Genomic DNA, 7,211 nt, shown 5'->3' on the forward strand with positions numbered 1-7,211 from the left:
TGATAACAACTTGGATGGCCCTTTTTCCTCTTTGGCCCAGAGAACACGGCGGCTGTTTTTTCCCCAAAAATATTTAAAATGTGGACACGTCGGAGCACAAAACACGGTTCCACTGTTCTACTTTCCATCTCAAATGAGACCGAGCCCATTTTATCATCATATACTGTATGTCTGTCTTTCACCAGCAAAACATTTATCAAAAACAAAACATTTGAGTTGGGAACCTCTGATTGAGTTGACATGGAATGACCCTACTGGCTTAACCTTAACCCTAAAGTACCCTTAAAACCAGAGGGAAATGACTGATTGATAATTATGTTAAAGCCGCTAACCCAAGCCCTAAACCTAACCCTACACATATCCCATAAATGTGATCGGTTGATAAGACACAGACACAATAAGACAGATTTGTTGTCCTGAAACAGTATTCAGTCTTATTCAAAAGAGTTAGTTTTGAAGTGAAATGCTTCCAGTAATAAAAGCATAAACAAACATATGAAACAGGCCAATTCATGTTACAAAGCAATTAAATAGGCTTTGCACATCACCAACAGTGTCTTAAATCCAAAGCTCTGTAAAATATACTGCTGGCCTTCATACTGAACATACTGAGCTCCCCCTTCAGCTGTCAGATAAAATTGCTATTCTTGATCTAAAATCATGAGGCACCTTTAATGTACGATTGAACGTCTGTTCAGGGGTAACATCTGTAGATCAATTACATGAATTATTGATGAGACCCCAGGCTTTGAGTTATCACTGAGCTTTCCAGATAATTTGGCCTATTTATCATCCACGTATTAATCTGTCTACATCAAACTCAGAAGATTAAGCTAAAATAGCTGACAAGCTTAACCAAGACAGTTTAGTTTGAGGCCATATGCTGAGTTCTACCATTACAATTTGTCGCCCAGGCTAGCCAGTAATCTCCTCAGTGGGGCGGATTTAAGCAGGCTATATCTGCTGGCTCTTAGTGGGACACAAGTGACTTCCTGGGCCGTATAAACTTGGTTGGTTTCTTCTTTCATGGTCATCAGCTGGTCCTTTATCTAAACTTTAAGATTAGATTAAGATAGCAGTTCGCAATGGTGTTTATACAGGTACTGAGACTTACATTAATGTAAGTACATTTTTCCAACATGATCACATACAGTTAGGTGTCAGCATGTTTCTACTGATCGTTCTAGTACCCTTTCCTGCATCCTCAGAGACAAGGGTTTTGGGGTCCTGTGTAGAAACCAGAAAGGAATCGCATTCACATAATCAATATTGAGCACCATTCAGAGGTTGCATTTTCCCTCTGAGAGTGAATGTTTACTCCACTGAGCTCACACGTTCCCCTACAGTCAACACTTCCAGCTTCAGCCACTGGGAGCAGTAGACTGATTTCAACTGAAGAACTTTCGACCTACTGTTGCCGATTTGACCACTTTTCCATCTGGTGTTTGCTTAAGTTGAAAACAAGTAGTTTCTTTATAACTATATCAGGTTATCGGAGTTCGCCTTAAGTTTGATTTCTGAATACCAACAGATTAGATTCCATCATGACATCTTTGTCAAAGGTTTCGCATGACAACACTTCCTACATTGGAGTATTCTGAATAATAATGGGTTTACTAGCTGGCTTATGGATATCTGTAAAGAAAATATGAGTTTTATTAGGATTGCGCATTATTAAATTGTTGTTTTTGTTTGTTTTTTGTTTAAACAACTTATCTGTGTTCATATTTCTATATGATAATGCAAATTTCCCAATTATTCATGCCACACTAATACGTTTTAATGAAGTGCTGCATTGTCTTCGTACAAAATGCATTTTTCTTGTGATCATTTTTTTCTTGTGTTTAATGTGACATTGGCTACATAGGTAGCTCAGTAGGTTTTGAAACATATCTCTCTTTGGCTTACCTTCACAATCCAACAGGAAACAGGTAAGCAAGTGAGGGCATACTTCCTCTAGCAGAGAGCAGAAGGTGTTGAACGCACTCGGGCCCTTCTGAGACAGTTTGTCCAGGAAGAGCTCGGCTCGTTTCTTGCTGGAGTCCTGGCCCAGTATCTCGTTGTATTCCCCAAGAGAAAAGACTTTGTTATACACCAAGTATGGAAGCACCGTATTGACATCTACTTCCTTCAGTATCATCTCTCTGTGCTGTTTCAGGACCATAGCAACCCACTTTTTCCTCCTTCTGTTGACTGGATTTCTTCCTGGTTTAGTCCGTTGTCTTTTATTCTTCTTTATAAACCACTTCTTAGAGCCACTTCCAAACATCTTCACATTATTTATTCCTGCTATGGTGTCTTCAACAGTTCTGTCAATTTTGCTGAAGAAAGGAAAGTGCATAGTTTTTTTTTATAGCCAGTTATTGAGCATGTTTGTATGTTCTTCTCCCATAAACACAGCGATTGTTGTGACATCCAAAGTGTCTGAGACAAATGGACAATCTGGACAGGGACATAATAAGTGCTCTGTACTTACAGCCAGTAATAGGATTAGCTTTGTAAGTAGACCATGGTCAGGCTATTTTGTCTTTGCAGTTGCCAATTTGAAAATGTTTCCCTGTTGAATGTTTTAAATTTGAAAACAGTTTTAATCTCTGCTGTTTTTGTCAATGGTATAAAAGGCCTAATTTGAAAACTGTAATTCAAAAATGCTCAAATAAATTTCCACCTTTTAAATCGCATTATAAATATATTACTTTATTTTTAAGGTTTACACATTTCAATTTCATAACAACTTTACATTAAATTGAGTTATATAATAAAAAAAAATTAAAAAAAACATCAAAACAAAACGTAAAAAATGTTACGTTGTATTTAATTTTTTAAAGATTATTCAGTTAAATTTTTGGATTTTTTTTAATTAAATTTTAGTGATAAAAACTTGATTTGATGTATAAAGGGGTCAAGGGCAATGCTACTCAACACACATTGTTAATCAGTTTCTAGATATCTTGATTGTAGTTGCAGTTTTATCCAGCAGAGTGAAGCAAAGTCTCATTAGTTATACTAATATGTGAAGTCTTTAGTGGTCTGCAGTTCATTTGTCCCCTGCCAAATTGCTACCAAATACGTGACACAGAGAATCTCTATAAAGAGATTTTCTGAACTGCCATTGATAGCATTATAAGTAATTACTATGAGAAACTGTTAAACCTTGTAGGCCTATTGTATACTATGAGACAAAATACTGCTCTGTTCCAAAACCTAGTGAGCTGCCATGTTGTCTTACATTGGCAGCTTCCTTCTAATGCAGAGTTATAACCTAAAAGGAACCTCATAAATGATCTGAAACTGATCTGAAATGCTCTATATAGGCAGCAACTCAGGAGACTTGACTCACATTTAATTATAATAGAGTTATGAGTTAGCATAGTTGCTAAGTTAAAAATACAATATTTTAATATGCATAAAAATAGGCATAGGCCTAATTAAATATAACACAGCAAATATTGGCTAAAAGCACTGTAAATTAGTAATTTAGGTTACCTAAATGTGCTTCATGTGGTAACAAATAAACTTTTCTTCAAGTAAAGAAAGATTATTTAATATGTCTTATTTCACTTCTTATTATATAGTCGATTTTAATGAGATTGATTTATTTTTAATGATACCTTCAGGTATTGTTTTAAATATATTTTCTACCAGCACTGTCTATAACTTCAGCTATGTTAGCAGTACCTTCATACTGCAATGGCTTTAATTATTTTGTTTTGATTTGTTGACTGGTGTCTTGACCAGTTAACTCAGATGTAGATCTTTCAAGGGCACTGCATGAATTTATCTGTCTGTACCTATTTAACTACAGTATTTACTTTAAATGACTACAAGTTAATAAATTGAAATCACAAAGGCATGTGTAGTATGGCAATTTTGAAATACATTTTAATCAACAGCTTCATTCAAATAGAAATTTGCATTTGCACAAACTTTTTTTTATTACAGGATGACTAATTTGTCTTTTATGGTGAAAGATAAAAGCTTTCGAAATACAATACAAATGGACAGGAACGGGACAGAGTCACTCAGTACAATAAACCTTTAGAGTTGAATTCTTAAAAATCATTTTTAGCATGATTCTAATGAGGGAATGGATATTCTTATAATTTTTACATTATGTTCCCCTTCTGTCACTCACTCGACGTTGTGTCGATGAAGTGACACTAGGGGTCACTCTTGGGAGCCCGATTCACCTTCAGATCTTTGAGAAAAGGCCAATGAGAATTGGAGAGTTGGAGGCCCCGACCGGGCCATGTGCCCAAGGTTTCCACGACCCACTTCAGGGATCAAGTGGTGAGTCTAAAAGCGCTGCCCCTGGAGGAGGCAGACCCAGCCTTATCGTTGCTGTGTCTGGTGCATGCTTTGCGCACCTATTTGGATCACACGCAGACGCTCTTTATCTGCTTTGGTGGACACCGGAAAGGGAACGCTGTCTCCAAACAGAGGCTTGCCCACTGGATCGTGAACGCCACAGCGTTGGCCTACCAGCTCTAGTTAGTGCCCGCCCCCTTGTGGCTTCAAGCCCACTCCACAAGGAGTGAGGGACCTCACTAGCAGACATATGTAGGGCAGCGGGCTGGGCAACACCCAATACTTTTGTGAGGTTTTACAATATCCGGGTTGAGCCGATCTCATCTAGTGTACTTTCAGGTGCGAGCAGGTAAGTAAGTTCGTTACACAGACAGCTGGCCGGGTCTACTGCTTGTGCATTGCGCCTTTCCCATCCAAGAAGGTGAAGCAGCGCACTCTTCTCTCCCATGCATGTTCACGACTTGTGAACCCTGGATGTTCTTCCTGTGACTCACGAATTCTGTGGAGGAATTTGTGGTCAGACCCATTACTTGTGCTACATGCCCTGTACCGGGGTAAGTGCTCCACAGTTTTCAGTTTCCTTGTTAACCTCCTGTGATGTACTTCCGTGGCACGGTCTCCCCCTTCCTTGTAATTGACCTACGTCTCCCTTGGCAGAGCCCTCTCTGTCCCGGCCGCTGTGTTTGTAGATACAATTAATGTAAACAGAAGAGGGCTATTTTAAAGTCTGTTAAAAGTGCCATACTCCTTGCTGCCAGTTGGTGATGCTAAGACCATGACCCATAATAGCTGCATAAATATGATCATCCCTCATTACCAAACATACAGCTGAATTTTCATCAAAATCACAAAATGCACACAGAAAATATAAGGCACTTCCTGTTTACCCTTTTTTGGCATACCAGCATTGGTTACAAGAGTGGGGGATGTCGAGAAATGGATCGATTATCTGGAGTCATCAGAGAGGGAATTATCTGCTAATCCGCTAGCGACCAAGGTGGGTTTGGAGCATGTCTGGGAGAAATTGGAGGACATGGAGAACATCTATATCATCGGAATTCCTAAGGCCAAAGAGGAACAGGATATGGTGAAATACCTGGAAGGGCTCTTTCCAAATCTGCTCAACATAGCAGGCCATAAGCTGAAAATCGAACGAGCTCACAGGGTTCCTGCTCAGCGATCCGTGGAGGGAGACAGTCCCCAATCAATTCTGGCCAATTTTCTGAGATCATCCGATAAAGATCATGTGTTACTTCAGGCGAGGCGTAAAGGAAGGCTTTCTTGGAAAAACTACAGCATTTTCTTGTTCCCAGACTAATTCGACAAGAGAGAAACGTGATTGATTCAAGGAATGCAAGACACTTTTAAATCAATGGAAGGTTGCTTTAGCACTGATGTTCCCAGCCAAATTGAGAATAGATGCTAAGAATGGCTGTAAAATATTCTCATGGCTACAGCAAGCGATGTCCTTCATAAAGTCAATGGAATGAGTAAGTCATCTTGTGGTACTCACTTTGCTGCCGAGTGGAACGGCTCACTGAACATTCACTTGACTGTTTGAGGAAACTGAAAGTTTTTTTGTGCTGGTTCCACCTAGCAGCTGGAGTTTATTATGTAGAGTAACACACCTTCAGAATAGTTTTATTTATGAATCTACATGCTCTTTGTACTTATTCCTCCTCTTGGCTGGAGTTTGTTTTATGGATTATCTTTTACCATGTAATTCTGTCTCATTTGTATAGAAGCACTGGACTTGAGTAATCCGATAATGAAAAATATCTCATCATTTACTCGCCATCATGCCATTCAAGATGTCTTTCTTTCTTCTGCAGAACAAGAATATTTCACCTCAATGCAAGTGAATGCTGACCAGAACTATGAACATCCAAAAAGCACATAAAGGCTGCATAAAAGTAATCCACAAGTCTCCAGTGTTTTAATACTTCTGAAGCGATATGATAGGTGTGGGTGAGAAACAGATCAATATTTAAATCCTTTTTTAAAATAAATCTCCACTTTCATTTCCACATTCTTCTTATTTTGTTTTTCGTTGATTCACATTCTTAGTGTATATCATCACCTACTTTATTTACATTTGTGGGTGAACTATACCTTTTCAAAAGTGTACATATTATGAATACATTTATAATCAGTATTTAATTAAACTAAATGAGAAGTAAACCTTATGAAACAAAATCCATAACTGAAAATTCACTGGCTGCCCCAACTGAGTCTTGTGCCTCTCAAGGTTTATTCACACCACATACTAAACATTTAATGGAGATTCCCTCAGCTAATTACATTTTATGGAGTTAGCTGTATACGTGGAATGTGATAGTATACGTGGAATAATTCACTCTGGGCTATTTAATTACTGAAAAATAATAACTGAAAATGAATTGATTTTCAATAATTCAGTGGTCAATCGACAATACTTTTTTATGTATTTCAAATGCAGATTGTCTAGAAGTTCTTATAATAGTGAACGAAGTGAGTTTGTTCATCTGTTGGCAGGCTTTCTCAATATTCTTAGTCAGATCAGGTGGACCACAGCCGAACACTCCAATATATAAGACATCGATTATGTAACATTTCTATAGTATGCAGACTTGTATTCATGCAGCCAGACAGAAAATGATCATTCTCCATACAGAAAACAAGAGCGAGTGATCTGTAAGACGGACATATGCCCAGCAACTGAATAACACACTACAAGCTTTTATTTTCAGGCAGTAAAGGTTTATAAATGCTTAATAAATGCTTTATTATTGGTTAACAAATTCAATACTTGCACTACTGATCACTTTATTGAAAATGTTGTATTGTGGTTGTTCATTTATACTATGACACTGTTGGAGTCTTGATGCTTATAACCTAAATATAAACATGTTATAACACATATT

This window comes from Xyrauchen texanus, chromosome 49 (assembly GCF_025860055.1).
Source record: "Xyrauchen texanus isolate HMW12.3.18 chromosome 49, RBS_HiC_50CHRs, whole genome shotgun sequence".
NCBI classification, from domain to species: Eukaryota; Metazoa; Chordata; class Actinopteri; order Cypriniformes; family Catostomidae; genus Xyrauchen; species Xyrauchen texanus.